General features: G+C 37.8%; 1 pseudogene across 1 annotated transcript in view; it reads right to left on the bottom strand.

The window, feature by feature from the left end:
* The window catches only part of Nid2-ps16 (nidogen 2, pseudogene 15), a 1,080,338-nt pseudogene that overhangs the window by 451,148 nt on the left and 613,265 nt on the right, over nucleotides 1-15,925 (bottom strand).

Genomic DNA, 15,925 nt, shown 5'->3' with positions numbered 1-15,925 from the left:
ATTCATCAAAGAATGTGAGATTGAGACAGGGAAACGCATGTTTTGTCTTTATAGAAGAGTATGCTTTTAACGTGTAGTACCACCTAAAACTAAACTTATTTGCCAAGTAACATCAATTCATTTTGGGAAACACTAGCTGTGTGTTTATCTTCAAAGTCAACTTCCTACAAGCTTCTCCTGCTTGGAATGAACAGAATTCGCAAAATAATGTGCGATTCAGACTAAAAACGCATCTTTTGTCTATATAGAAAAGTATGCTCTTAACCGTCTAGAGGTACTTATAACTAAGCTTATTGGCCAAGTAACCTCAATTCATTTTGGGAAACACTAGCTGTGTGTTTATCTCAACATCAACTTCCTCCAAGCTTTTCCCGCTTGGAACGAACAGAATTTGCCAAAGAATGTGCTATTCAGACTGGGAACCTCACGTTTTGTCTATATAGAAAAGTAGGCTTTTTACCGTCTAGAACCCTTTACAACTAAGCATATTCGCCAGGTAACATCAATTCACTATGTGAAACACTAGCTGTGTGTTTATCTTGAAAGTCAACTTCCTACAAGCTTTTCCGCTTCGAACAAACGGAATTTGCCAAAGAATTTGATATTGAAACGGAAACGCATGTTTTGTCCATTTGAAAAAAAATGCTTTTTACTGTGTAGAACCACCTAAAACTAAGCTTATTCGCCATGTAACAGCAATTCACTTTGCGAAACACTAGGTGTGTATCTTCAAAGTAAACTTCCTACAAGCATTTCCCACTTGGATCGGACAGAAATCGCCAGAGAATGTGCGATTCAGACTGGGATACGCACGCCTTTTCTATATAGAAAATTACGTTTTTACCGTCTTGAACCAATTAAAACTAAGCTGATTCGACAACAGTAATTCACATTGCTAGAAAGTGGCTATGTGTTTATCTTCAAAGTAAACTTCATACAAGCTTTTCCGAATTGGAACGAATAGAATTCGCCAAAGCATGTGCGATTCAGCCTGGGAAAAGCACGTTTTGTCTATGTGGAAACAGATGCTTTTTACTGTGTAGACCCACCTAAAACTAAGCTTATTCGCCAACTAACAGCAATTCAATTTGCGAAACACTAGGTGCGTGTTTATCTTCCAAGGCAAATTCCTACATGCTTTTCCCACTTGGAACGAACACAAGTCGCCAAAGAATGTGAGATTCAGACTGGGAAACGCAGGTTTTGTCTATGTAGAAACAGATGCTTTCTACTGTCCAGAACCAATTAAAACTGAGCTTAATCGCCAAAAAACAGCCATTCACTCTGTGGAACACTAGTTGTGTGTTTATCTCAAAGTCAACTTCCTACAAACTTTTCCCGCTTGGAACGAACAGATTGGCCAAAGAATGTGCGATTCAGACTAGGAAACTCACGTTTTGTCTATATAGAAAAGTAGGATTTTTACCATCTAGAACCATTTAAAACTAAGCTTTTTCACCATGTAACAGTAATTCACTTTGCAAAACACTAGCTATGTGTTTATGTTCAAGGTAAACTTCATACAAGCTTTTCCCGCTTGGAACGAACAGAATTCGCCAAAGAATGTGCGATTCAGACAGGGAAAAGCACGTCTTTTATATATAGAAAAGTATGCTTTTTACCGTCTAGAACCAATTAAAAGTAAGCTTATTCGCCAACAACAATTCAATTTGTGAAACACTAGCTGTGTGTTTATCTTCAAAGTCAAATTCCTACAAGCTTTTCCCGCTTGGAACAAACAGAATTCGTCAAAGAATGTGAGATTGAGACAGGGAAACGCATGTTTTGTCTTTATAGAAGAGTAAGCTTTTACCGTGCTGTACCACCTAAAACTAAGCTTATTTGCCAAGTAACATCAATTCATTTTGGGAAACACTAGCTGTGTGTTTACCTTCAAAGTCAAATTACTACAAGCTTCTCCAACTTGGAATGAACAGAATTCGGAAAAGAATGTTCGATTCAGACTAAAAACACACCTTTTGTCTATATAGAAAAGTGTGCTTTTAACCGTCTAGAACTACTTATAACGAAGCTTATTGGCCAAGTAATGGCAATTCACTTTGCGAAACACTAGCTGTGTGTTTGTCTTCAAAGTCAACTTCCTACAAGCTTTTCCCGCTTAGAACGAACAGATTGGCCAAAGAATGTGCGATTCAGACTAGGAAACTCACGTTTTGTCTATACAGAAAAGTAGTTTTTTTTTTACCATCTAGAATCATTTAAAACTAAGCTTTTTCACCATGTAACAGTAATTCAGTTTGCAAAACACTAGGTGTGTGTTTATGTTCAAGGTAAACTTCATACAAGCTTTTCCCGCCTGGAGCGAACAGAATTCGTCAAAGTATGTGACAATGAGACAAGGAAACGCATGTTTTGTCTTTATAGAAGAGTAAGCTTTTTACCGTGTTGTACCACCTGAAACTAAGCTTATTTGCCAAGTAACATCAATTCATTTTGGGAAACACTAGCTGTGTGTTTATCTTCAAAGTCAACTTCCTACAAGCTTTTCCCGCTTGGAACAAACAGAATTCGCCAAAGAATGTGCGATTCAGACTAAAAACGCACGTTTCGTCTATATAGAAAAGTATGTTTTTAACCATCTAGAACTACTTATAATGAAGCTTATTGGCCAAGTAACGGCAATTCACTTTGCAAAACACTAGTTGTGTGTTTGTCTTCAAAGTCAACCTCGTACAAGCTTTTCCCTCTTGGAAGGAACAGAATTCGCCAAAGAATGTGCGATTCAGACTGGAAAACTCACGTTTTGTCTATATAGAAAAGTAGGCTTTTTACCATCTAGAACCCTTTAAAACTAAGGATATTCGCCAAGTAATATCGATTCACTTTGTGAAATACTAGGTGTATGTTTATCTTCAAAGTCAACTTCCTACAAGCTTTTCCCGCTTCGAACAAACGGAATTTGCCAAAGAATGTGACATTGAAACAGGGAAACGCATGTTATGTCTCTATTGAAAAGAATGCTTTTTACTGTGTAGAACCACCTAAAACTAAGCTCATTCACCATGTAATAGCAATTCACTTTGCGAAACACTAGGTGTGTGTTTATCTTCAAAGTAAACTTTCTACAAGCTTTTCCCACTTGGAATGAACAGAATTCATCAAAGAATGTGAGATTGAGACAGTGAAACGCATGTTTTGTCTTTATAGAAGAGTATGCTTTTAACGTGTAGTACCACCTAAAACTAAACTTATTTGCCAAGTAACATCAATTCATTTTGGGAAACACTAGCTGTGTGTTTATCTTCAAAGTCAACTTCCTACAAGCTTCTCCTGCTTGGAATGAACAGAATTCGCAAAATAATGTGCGATTCAGACTAAAAACGCATCTTTTGTCTATATAGAAAAGTATGCTCTTAACCGTCTAGAGGTACTTATAACTAAGCTTATTGGCCAAGTAACATCAATTCATTTTGGGAAACACTAGCTGTGTGTTTATCTCAACATCAACTTCCTCCAAGCTTTTCCCGCTTGGAACGAACAGAATTTGCCAAAGAATGTGCTATTCAGACTGGGAACCTCACGTTTTGTCTATATAGAAAAGTAGGCTTTTTACCGTCTAGAACCCTTTACAACTAAGCATATTCGCCAGGTAACATCAATTCACTATGTGAAACACTAGCTGTGTGTTTATCTTGAAAGTCAACTTCCTACAAGCTTTTCCGCTTCGAACAAACGGAATTTGCCAAAGAATTTGATATTGAAACGGAAACGCATGTTTTGTCCATTTGAAAAAAAATGCTTTTTACTGTGTAGAACCACCTAAAACTAAGCTTATTCGCCATGTAACAGCAATTCACTTTGCGAAACACTAGGTGTGTATCTTCAAAGTAAACTTCCTACAAGCATTTCCCACTTGGATCGGACAGAAATCGCCAGAGAATGTGCGATTCAGACTGGGATACGCACGCCTTTTCTATATAGAAAATTACGTTTTTACCGTCTTGAACCAATTAAAACTAAGCTGATTCGACAACAGTAATTCACATTGCTAAAAAGTGGCTATGTGTTTATCTTCAAAGTAAACTTCATACAAGCTTTTCCGAATTGGAACGAATAGAATTCGCCAAAGCATGTGCGATTCAGCCTGGGAAAAGCACGTTTTGTCTATGTGGAAACAGATGCTTTTTACTGTGTAGACCCACCTAAAACTAAGCTTATTCGCCAAGTAACAGTAATTCAATTTGCGAAACACTAGGTGCGTGTTTATCTTCCAAGGCAAATTCCTACATGCTTTTCCCACTTGGAACGAACACAAGTCGCCAAAGAATGTGAGATTCAGACTGGGAAACGCAGGTTTTGTCTATGTAGAAACAGATGCTTTCTACTGTCCAGAACCACTTAAAACTGAGCTTAATCGCCAAAAAACAGCCATTCACTCTGTGGAACACTAGTTGTGTGTTTATCTCAAAGTCAACTTCCTACAAACTTTTCCCGCTTGGAACGAACAGATTGGCCAAAGAATGTGCGATTCAGACAGGGAAAAGCACGTCTTTTATATATAGAAAAGTATGCTTTTTACCGTCTAGAACCAATTAAAAGTAAGTTTATTCGCCAACAACAATTCAATTTGTGAAACACTAGCTGTGTGTTTATCTTCAAAGTCAAATTCCTACAAGCTTTTCCCGCTTGGAACAAACAGAATTCGTCAAAGAATGTGAGATTGAGACAGGGAAACGCATGTTTTGTCTTTATAGAAGAGTATGCTTTTACCGTGCTGTACCACCTAAAACTAAGCTTATTTGCCAAGTAACATCAATTCATTTTGGGAAACACTAGCTGTGTGTTTACCTTCAAAGTCAAATTACTACAAGCTTCTCCAACTTGGAATGAACAGAATTCGGAAAAGAATGTTCGATTCAGACTAAAAACACACCTTTTGTCTATATAGAAAAGTGTGCTTTTAACCGTCTAGAACTACTTATAACGAAGCTTATTGGCCAAGTAACGGCAATTCACTTTGCGAAACACTAGCTGTGTGTTTGTCTTCAAAGTCAACTTCCTACAAGCTTTTCCCGCTTAGAACGAACAGATTGGCCAAAGAATGTGCATTTCAGACTAGGAAACTCACGTTTTGTCTATACAGAAAAGTAGTTTTTTTTTTACCATCTAGAATCATTTAAAACTAAGCTTTTTCACCATGTAACAGTAATTCAGTTTGCAAAACACTAGGTGTGTGTTTATGTTCAAGGTAAACTTCATACAAGCTTTTCCCGCCTGGAGCGAACAGAATTCGTCAAAGAATGTGACAATGAGACAAGGAAACGCATGTTTTGTCTTTATAGAGTAGTAAGCTTTTTACCGTGTTGTACCACCTGAAACTAAGCTTATTTGCCAAGTAACATCAATTCATTTTGGGAAACACTAGCTGTGTGTTTATCTTCAAAGTCAACTTCCTACAAGCTTTTCCCGCTTGGAACAAACAGAATTCGCCAAAGAATGTGCGATTCAGACTAAAAACGCACATTTCGTCTATATAGAAAAGTATGTTTTTAACCATCTAGAACTACTTATAATGAAGCTTATTGGCCAAGTAACGGCAATTCACTTTGCAAAACACTAGTTGTGTGTTTGTCTTCAAAGTCAACCTCGTACAAGCTTTTCCCTCTTGGAAGGAACAGAATTCGCCAAAGAATGTGCGATTCAGACTGGAAAACTCACGTTTTGTCTATATAGAAAAGTAGGATTTTTACCATCTAGAACCCTTTAAAACTAAGGATATTCGCCAAGTAATATCGATTCACTTTGTGAAATACTAGGTGTATGTTTATCTTCAAAGTCAACTTCCTACAAGCTTTTCCCGCTTCGAACAAAGGGAATTTGCCAAAGAATGTGACATTGAAACAGGGAAACGCATGTTATGTCTCTATTGAAAAGAATGCTTTTTACTGTGTAGAACCACCTAAAACTAAGCTCATTCACCATGTAATAGCAATTCACTTTGCGAAACACTAGGTGTGTGTTTATCTTCAAAGTAAACTTTCTACAAGCTTTTCCCACTTGGAACGAACAGAATTCATCAAAGAATGTGAGATTGAGACAGGGAAACGCATGTTTTGTCTTTATAGAAGAGTATGCTTTTAACGTGTAGTACCACCTAAAACTAAACTTATTTGCCAAGTAACATCAATTCATTTTGGGAAACACTAGCTGTGTGTTTATCTTCAAAGTCAACTTCCTACAAGCTTCTCCTGCTTGGAATGAACAGAATTCGCAAAATAATGTGCGATTCAGACTAAAAACGCATCTTTTGTCTATATAGAAAAGTATGCTCTTAACCGTCTAGAGGTACTTATAACTAAGCTTATTGGCCAAGTAACATCAATTCATTTTGGGAAACACTAGCTGTGTGTTTATCTCAACATCAACTTCCTCCAAGCTTTTCCCGCTTGGAACGAACAGAATTTGCCAAAGAATGTGCTATTCAGACTGGGAACCTCACGTTTTGTCTATATAGAAAAGTAGGCTTTTTACCGTCTAGAACCCTTTACAACTAAGCATATTCGCCAGGTAACATCAATTCACTATGTGAAACACTAGCTGTGTGTTTATCTTGAAAGTCAACTTCCTACAAGCTTTTCCGCTTCGAACAAACGGAATTTGCCAAAGAATTTGATATTGAAACGGAAACGCATGTTTTGTCCATTTGAAAAAAAATGCTTTTTACTGTGTAGAACCACCTAAAACTAAGCTTATTCGCCATGTAACAGCAATTCACTTTGCGAAACACTAGGTGTGTATCTTCAAAGTAAACTTCCTACAAGCATTTCCCACTTGGATCGGACAGAAATCGCCAGAGAATGTGCGATTCAGACTGGGATACGCACGCCTTTTCTATATAGAAAATTACGTTTTTACCGTCTTGAACCAATTAAAACTAAGCTGATTCGACAACAGTAATTCACATTGCTAAAAAGTGGCTATGTGTTTATCTTCAAAGTAAACTTCATACAAGCTTTTCCGAATTGGAACGAATAGAATTCGCCAAAGCATGTGCGATTCAGCCTGGGAAAAGCACGTTTTGTCTATGTGGAAACAGATGCTTTTTACTGTGTAGACCCACCTAAAACTAAGCTTATTCGCCAAGTAACAGTAATTCAATTTGCGAAACACTAGGTGCGTGTTTATCTTCCAAGGCAAATTCCTACATGCTTTTCCCACTTGGAACGAACACAAGTCGCCAAAGAATGTGAGATTCAGACTGGGAAACGCAGGTTTTGTCTATGTAGAAACAGATGCTTTCTACTGTCCAGAACCACTTAAAACTGAGCTTAATCGCCAAAAAACAGCCATTCACTCTGTGGAACACTAGTTGTGTGTTTATCTCAAAGTCAACTTCCTACAAACTTTTCCCGCTTGGAACGAACAGATTGGCCAAAGAATGTGCGATTCAGACAGGGAAAAGCACGTCTTTTATATATAGAAAAGTATGCTTTTTACCGTCTAGAACCAATTAAAAGTAAGTTTATTCGCCAACAACAATTCAATTTGTGAAACACTAGCTGTGTGTTTATCTTCAAAGTCAAATTCCTACAAGCTTTTCCCGCTTGGAACAAACAGAATTCGTCAAAGAATGTGAGATTGAGACAGGGAAACGCATGTTTTGTCTTTATAGAAGAGTATGCTTTTACCGTGCTGTACCACCTAAAACTAAGCTTATTTGCCAAGTAACATCAATTCATTTTGGGAAACACTAGCTGTGTGTTTACCTTCAAAGTCAAATTACTACAAGCTTCTCCAACTTGGAATGAACAGAATTCGGAAAAGAATGTTCGATTCAGACTAAAAACACACCTTTTGTCTATATAGAAAAGTGTGCTTTTAACCGTCTAGAACTACTTATAACGAAGCTTATTGGCCAAGTAACGGCAATTCACTTTGCGAAACACTAGCTCTGTGTTTGTCTTCAAAGTCAACTTCCTACAAGCTTTTCCCGCTTAGAACGAACAGATTGGCCAAAGAATGTGCATTTCAGACTAGGAAACTCACGTTTTGTCTATACAGAAAAGTAGTTTTTTTTTTACCATCTAGAATCATTTAAAACTAAGCTTTTTCACCATGTAACAGCAATTCAGTTTGCAAAACACTAGGTGTGTGTTTATGTTCAAGGTAAACTTCATACAAGCTTTTCCCGCCTGGAGCGAACAGAATTCGTCAAAGAATGTGACAATGAGACAAGGAAACGCATGTTTTGTCTTTATAGAGTAGTAAGCTTTTTACCGTGTTGTACCACCTGAAACTAAGCTTATTTGCCAAGTAACATCAATTCATTTTGGGAAACACTAGCTGTGTGTTTATCTTCAAAGTCAACTTCCTACAAGCTTTTCCCGCTTGGAACAAACAGAATTCGCCAAAGAATGTGCGATTCAGACTAAAAACGCACGTTTCGTCTATATAGAAAAGTATGTTTTTAACCATCTAGAACTACTTATAATGAAGCTTATTGGCCAAGTAACGGCAATTCACTTTGCAAAACACTAGTTGTGTGTTTGTCTTCAAAGTCAACCTCGTACAAGCTTTTCCCTCTTGGAAGGAACAGAATTCGCCAAAGAATGTGCGATTCAGACTGGAAAACTCACGTTTTGTCTATATAGAAAAGTAGGCTTTTTACCATCTAGAACCCTTTAAAACTAAGGATATTCGCCAAGTAATATCGATTCACTTTGTGAAATACTAGGTGTATGTTTATCTTCAAAGTCAACTTCCTACAAGCTTTTCCCGCTTCGAACAAACGGAATTTGCCAAAGAATGTGACATTGAAACAGGGAAACGCATGTTATGTCTCTATTGAAAAGAATGCTTTTTACTGTGTAGAACCACCTAAAACTAAGCTCATTCACCATGTAATAGCAATTCACTTTGCGAAACACTAGGTGTGTGTTTATCTTCAAAGTAAACTTTCTACAAGCTTTTCCCACTTGGAATGAACAGAATTCATCAAAGAATGTGAGATTGAGACAGGGAAACGCATGTTTTGTCTTTATAGAAGAGTATGCTTTTAACGTGTAGTACCACCTAAAACTAAACTTATTTGCCAAGTAACATCAATTCATTTTGGGAAACACTAGCTGTGTGTTTATCTTCAAAGTCAACTTCCTACAAGCTTCTCCTGCTTGGAATGAACAGAATTCGCAAAATAATGTGCGATTCAGACTAAAAACGCATCTTTTGTCTATATAGAAAAGTATGCTCTTAACCGTCTAGAGGTACTTATAACTAAGCTTATTGGCCAAGTAACCTCAATTCATTTTGGGAAACACTAGCTGTGTGTTTATCTCAACATCAACTTCCTCCAAGCTTTTCCCGCTTGGAACGAACAGAATTTGCCAAAGAATGTGCTATTCAGACTGGGAACCTCACGTTTTGTCTATATAGAAAAGTAGGCTTTTTACCGTCTAGAACCCTTTACAACTAAGCATATTCGCCAGGTAACATCAATTCACTATGTGAAACACTAGCTGTGTGTTTATCTTGAAAGTCAACTTCCTACAAGCTTTTCCGCTTCGAACAAACGGAATTTGCCAAAGAATTTGATATTGAAACGGAAACGCATGTTTTGTCCATTTGAAAAAAAATGCTTTTTACTGTGTAGAACCACCTAAAACTAAGCTTATTCGCCATGTAACAGCAATTCACTTTGCGAAACACTAGGTGTGTATCTTCAAAGTAAACTTCCTACAAGCATTTCCCACTTGGATCGGACAGAAATCGCCAGAGAATGTGCGATTCAGACTGGGATACGCACGCCTTTTCTATATAGAAAATTACGTTTTTACCGTCTTGAACCAATTAAAACTAAGCTGATTCGACAACAGTAATTCACATTGCTAAAAAGTGGCTATGTGTTTATCTTCAAAGTAAACTTCATACAAGCTTTTCCGAATTGGAACGAATAGAATTCGCCAAAGCATGTGCGATTCAGCCTGGGAAAAGCACGTTTTGTCTATGTGGAAACAGATGCTTTTTACTGTGTAGACCCACCTAAAACTAAGCTTATTCGCCAAGTAACAGCAATTCAATTTGCGAAACACTAGGTGCGTGTTTATCTTCCAAGGCAAATTCCTACATGCTTTTCCCACTTGGAACGAACACAAGTCGCCAAAGAATGTGAGATTCAGACTGGGAAACGCAGGTTTTGTCTATGTAAAAACAGATGCTTTCTACTGTCCAGAACCACTTAAAACTGAGCTTAATCGCCAAAAAACAGCCATTCACTCTGTGGAACACTAGTTGTGTGTTTATCTCAAAGTAAACTTCCTACAAACTTTTCCCGCTTGGAACGAACAGATTGGCCAAAGAATGTGCGATTCAGACTAGGAAACTCCCGTTTTGTCTATATAGAAAAGTATGTTTTTAACCAACTGGAACTACTTATAATGAAGCTTATTGGCCAAGTAACGGCAATTCACTTTGCGAAACACTAGCTGTGTGTTTGTCATCAAAGTCAACTTCCTACAAGCTTTTCCCGCTTGGAACGAACGGAATTTGCCAAAGATTGTGACATTGAAACAGGGAAACGCATGTTATGTCTCTATTGAAAAGAATGCTTTTTACTGTGTAGAACCACCTAAAACTAAGCTCATTCACCATGTAGTAGCAATTCACTTTGCGAAACACTAGGTGTGTGTTTATCTTCAAAGTAAACTTTCTACAAGCTTTTCCCACTTGGAATGAACAGAATTCATCAAAGAATGTGAGATTGAGACAGGGAAACGCATGTTTTGTCTTTATAGAAGAGTATGCTTTTACCGTGTAGTACCACCTAAAACTAAACTTATTTGCCAAGTAACATCAATTCATTTTGGGAAACACTAGCTGTGTGTTTATCTTCAAAGTCAACTTCCTACAAGCTTCTCCTGCTTGGAATGAACAGAATTCGCAAAATAATGTGCGATTCAGACTAAAAACGCATCTTTTGTCTATATAGAAAAGTATGCTCTTAACCGTCTAGAACTACTTATAACTAAGCTTATTGGCCAAGTAACATCAATTCATTTTGGGAAACACTAGCTGTGTGTTTATCTCAACGTCAACTTCCTCCAAGCTTTTCCCGCTTGGAACGAACAGAATTTGCCAAAGAATGTGCTATTCAGACTGGGAACCTCACGTTTTGTCTATATAGAAAAGTAGGCTTTTTACCGTCTAGAACCCTTTAAAACTAAGCATATTCGCCAGGTAACATCAATTCACTATGTGAAACACTAGCTGTGTGTTTATCTTGAAAGTCAACTTCCTACAAGCTTTTCGCGCTTCGAACAAACGGAATTTGCCAAAGAATTTGATATTGAAACGGAAACGCATGTTTTGTCCATATTGAAAAAAATGCTTTTTACTGTGTAGAACCACCTAAAACTAAGCTTACTCGCCATGTAACAGCAATTCACTTTGCGATACACTAGGTGTGTATCTTCAAAGTAAACTTCCTACAAGCGTTTCCCACTTGGATCGGACAGAATTCGCCAGAGAATGTGCGATTCAGACTGGGATACGCACGCCTTTTCTATATAGAAAATTACGTTTTTACCGTCTTGAACCAATTAAAACTAAGCTGATTCGACAACAGTAATTCACATTGCTAAAAAGTAGCTATGTGTTTATCTTCAAAGTAAACTTCATACAAGCTTTTCCGAATTGGAACGAATAGAATTCGCCAAAGCATGTGCGATTCAGCCTGGGAAAAGCACGTTTTGTCTATGTAGAAACAGATGCTTTTTACTGTGTAGACCCACCTAAAAATAAGCTTATTCGCCAAGAAACAGCAATTCAATTTGCGAAACACTAGGTGCGTGTTTATCTTCAAAGGCAAATTCCTACAAGCTTTTCCCACTTGGAACGAATACAAGTCGCCAAAGAATGTGAGATTCAGATTGGGAAACGCACATGTTTTCTATATAAAAAAGTATGCTTTTTACCGTTTAGAACCATTTAAAACTAACCTTATTTGCCAAGTAACAGCAATTCACTTTGGGAAACAGTAGCTGTGAGTTTATATTCAAAGTAAACTTCATACAAGCTTTTCCGAATTGGAACCAACATAACTCGCCAAAGCATGTGCGATTCAGCCTGGGAAAAGCACGTTTTGTCTATGTAGAAACAGATGCTTTCTACTGTCCAGAACCACTTAAAACTGAGATTAATCGCCAAAAAACAGCCATTCACTCTGTGGAACACTAGTTGTGTGTTTATCTCAAAGTCATCTTCCTACAAACTTTTCCTGCTTGGAACGAACAGAATTCGCCAAAGAATGTCCGATTCAGACTGGGAAACATGTATTTTGTCTATATAGAAAAGTAAGCTTTTTACCATCTCGTACCACTGAATTTAAGCTTATTCGACAAGTAACACCAATTCACTTTGCGAAACAGTAGCTGTGTGTTTATCTTCAAAGTCAACATACTACAAGCTTTTCCCGTTTGGAACAAACAGAACTTGCCAAAGAATGTGACATTGAAACAGGAAAACGTATGATTTGTATATATAGAAGAGTATGCTTTTTACCGTGTACAACCACCTAAAACTAAGTTTATTCACCATGTCACAGTAATTTACTTTGCAAAACACTAGGTGTGTGTTCATCTTCAATGTAAACTTCATACAAGCTTTCCCACTTGGAACGAACAGCTTTTGACAAAGAATGTACGATTAAGACAGGGAAACGCACATCTTGCCTATATAGAAAAGTATTCTTTTTACCGTCTAGAACCACTTAAAACTAAGCTTATTCGCCAAGAAAGAGCAATTCAGTGTGTGAAACACTAGTTGTGTGTTTATCTTCAAAGTCATCCTCCTACAAGCTTCTCCCGCTTGGAAGGAACAGAATTCGTCAAAGAATGTGCGATTCATACTGGGAAACGCATGTCTTGTCTATATAGAAAGGTATGCTTTTTACCATCTAGAACCACTTAAATTAAGCTTATTTGCCAAGTAACAGCAATTCACTTTGCGAAACACTAGCTGTGTGTATATCTTCAAAGTCAAATTCCTACAAGCTTTTCCCGCTTGGAACAAACAGAATTCGTCAAAGAATGTGACATTGAGACAGGGAAACGCATGTTTTGTCTTTATAGAAGAGTAAGCTTTTTACCGTGTAGTACCACCTGAAACTAAGCGTATTTGCCAAGTAACATCAATTCATTTTGGGAAACACTAGCAGTGTGTTTATCTTCAAAGTCAACTTCCTACAAGCTTCTCCCGCTTGGAATGAACAGAATTCGCAAAAGAATGTGCGATTCAGACTAAAAACGCACGTTTTGTCTATATAGAAAAGTATGCTTTTAACCGTCTTGAACTACTCATAACGAAGCTTATTGGCCAAGAAACGGCAATTCACTTTGCGAAACACTAGCTGTGTGTTTGTCTTCAAAGTCAACTTCCTATAAGCTTTTCCCTCTTGGAACGAACAGAATTCGCCAAAGAATGTCCGATTCAGACTGGGAAACACATATTTTGTCTATATAGAAAAGTATGCTTTTTACCATCTAGTACCACTGAATTTAAGCTTATTCGACAAGTAACATCATTTCACTTTGCGAAACAGTAGCTGCGTGTTTAACTTCAAAGTCAACATACTACAAACTTTTCCCGCTTGTAACGAACAGAATTCGCCAAAGAATGTTTGATTCAGAAAGGGAAATGCACACCTTGTCTATATAGAAAAGTATGGTTTTTCTCGTCTAGAACCACTTAAAACTAAGCTTATTCGCGAAGTAATGGCAATTCACTTGGCCAAACACTAGCTGTGTGTTTATCGTCAATGTCGACCTCCTAAAAGCTTTTCCCGCTTCGATCGAATAGAATTCACCAAAGAATGTGCGATTCAGACTGGGAAACGCACGTTTTGTCTATGTAGAAAAGGATGCTTTTTACTGTGTACAACCACTTAAAACTAAGCTTATTCGCAAAGGAACAGCAATTCACTTTGTAAAACACTAGTTGTGTGTTTATCTCAAAGTCAACTTCCTACAAGCTTTTCCCACGTGGAACGAACAGAATTCGCCAAAGAATGTGTGCTTCAGAATGGGGAATGCACCTCTTGTCTATATAGAAAAGTATGCTTTTTATCATCTAGAACCACTTCAATTAAGCTTATTCACCAAGTAACAGCAATTCACTTTGTGAAACATTAGTTGTGTGTATATCTTGAAAGTCAACTTCCTATAAGCTTTTCCCCATTGGAGCAAACAGAATTCTACCAAGAATGTTCGATTCAGACTGGGAAACGCACATTTTGACTATATAGAAAAGTGTGTTTTTTACCGTCTAGAACCAGTTAAAACTACAGCTATTTAGTTTGCGAAACAGTAGCTGTGTGTTTATCTTCAAAGTCAACATACTACAAACTTTTCCCGCTTAGACAGAACAGAATTCACCAAAGAATGTGCGATTCAGACTGGGAAACACATAGTTTGTCTATATCGAAAAGTATGCTTTTTACTGTCTAGAACCACTTAAAACTAAGCCTATTCGCCATGTAACAGCAATTCACTTTGTGAAACACTAGCTGTGTGTTTATCTTCAAAGTAAACTTTCTACAAGCTTCCTCTTGCTACACCTTGGAACTAAGATAATTCGCTTACAAACTAAAGATCCATTCATGAATTTTGCATTGCCTATATCTTTAAAAATACGCCTGCTACAAATGAGTCCTGTTTGTAACGAAGAGAATTTGCTTTGAAACTGCAGCTCCATTCACGATAAATTGCCCAGCCTATATCTTGAAAACATCGCCTGGTTATATTGAGTCCCGCTGGGACAATACAGAATTCACTTAGATACTGCAGTTCCATTCGCGAAAAATTTCCCTGCTTATATCTTGAAAAGTTGATTGCTACAGGTGAGTTCCACTTGGATCAAAGGATTTAGATTAGAAACTGCAGATCCTTTTGCAAAAACTTGCCCTGCCTACTTCTTGAAAACGGTGCCTGCTACAAGAGATTTCCACTTGGAAAGAAGAGAATTGCTTAGAAACTGCAGTTCCCTTCTTGAAAACTTGCCATACCTATATTTGGAATACTAAGCCTGCTACAAGTGAGTACAGCTTGGAAGAAAGAGAATTCGTTTAGAAACAGCAGCTCCATTCGAGAAAACTTGCCCTGACTGTATCTTGAATTCTACACCTGCAACAAGTGAATCCCACTTCGAAGGAAGAGATTTCGATTAAAAACTGCATCTCCATTCACAAAAATTTTCCCTGCTTTTGTCTTGAGAACTTCGGCTGCTACAAGGGAGTCCTGCTTGGAACGAAGAGAATTCGCTTAGAAACTGCAGCTCCATTCTCGAAAACTTTCCTGCCTATATCATGAAAACTATGCTTTCTACAAGTGAGTCCCGCTTGGAATGAGAGAATTCACTTAGAAACTGCAGCTCCATTCACAAAAACTTTCCGTGCCTATATCTTGAAAACTACGCTTGCTACAAGTGTGGCCCACTTGGAGAGATGAAAATTCGCTTAGAAACTGGAGGTCCATTTGCCAAATCTTGCCCTGTCCATATCTTTAAAACTACGCCTGCCACAAGTGAGTCCTGCTTGCAACGATGAGAATTCACCAAAAAACTGCGATTCCATTTGCCAAACGTTTGCTTTGTTTATATCTTGAAAACTACACCTGCTACAAGTGAGTCCCGCTTGGAACGAAGAGAATTTGCTTAGAAACTGCAACTCCATTCACAAAAATTTTCCCTGCCTATATCTTGAGAACTATGCCTGCTACAAGTGTGTCCCGCTTGGAACAAAGAGAATTCGCTTAGAAACTGCAGTTCTGTTCAAGAAAACTGTCCCTGTCTATATCTTAACAACCACGCTTGCTACAAGGTAGTTCCACTTGGAACAAAGAGAATTTGCTTAGAAACTGCAACTCAATTCGCGAAAACTTGCCCTGCCTATTTCTTTAGAACTACGCCTGCTACA

Source organism: Rattus norvegicus, chromosome 3 (assembly GCF_021556685.1).
Source record: "Rattus norvegicus strain SHRSP/BbbUtx chromosome 3, alternate assembly SHRSP_T2T, whole genome shotgun sequence".
Taxonomy (NCBI): domain Eukaryota; kingdom Metazoa; phylum Chordata; class Mammalia; order Rodentia; family Muridae; genus Rattus; species Rattus norvegicus.
This window is presented reverse-complemented; position numbering and strand designations above follow the sequence as displayed.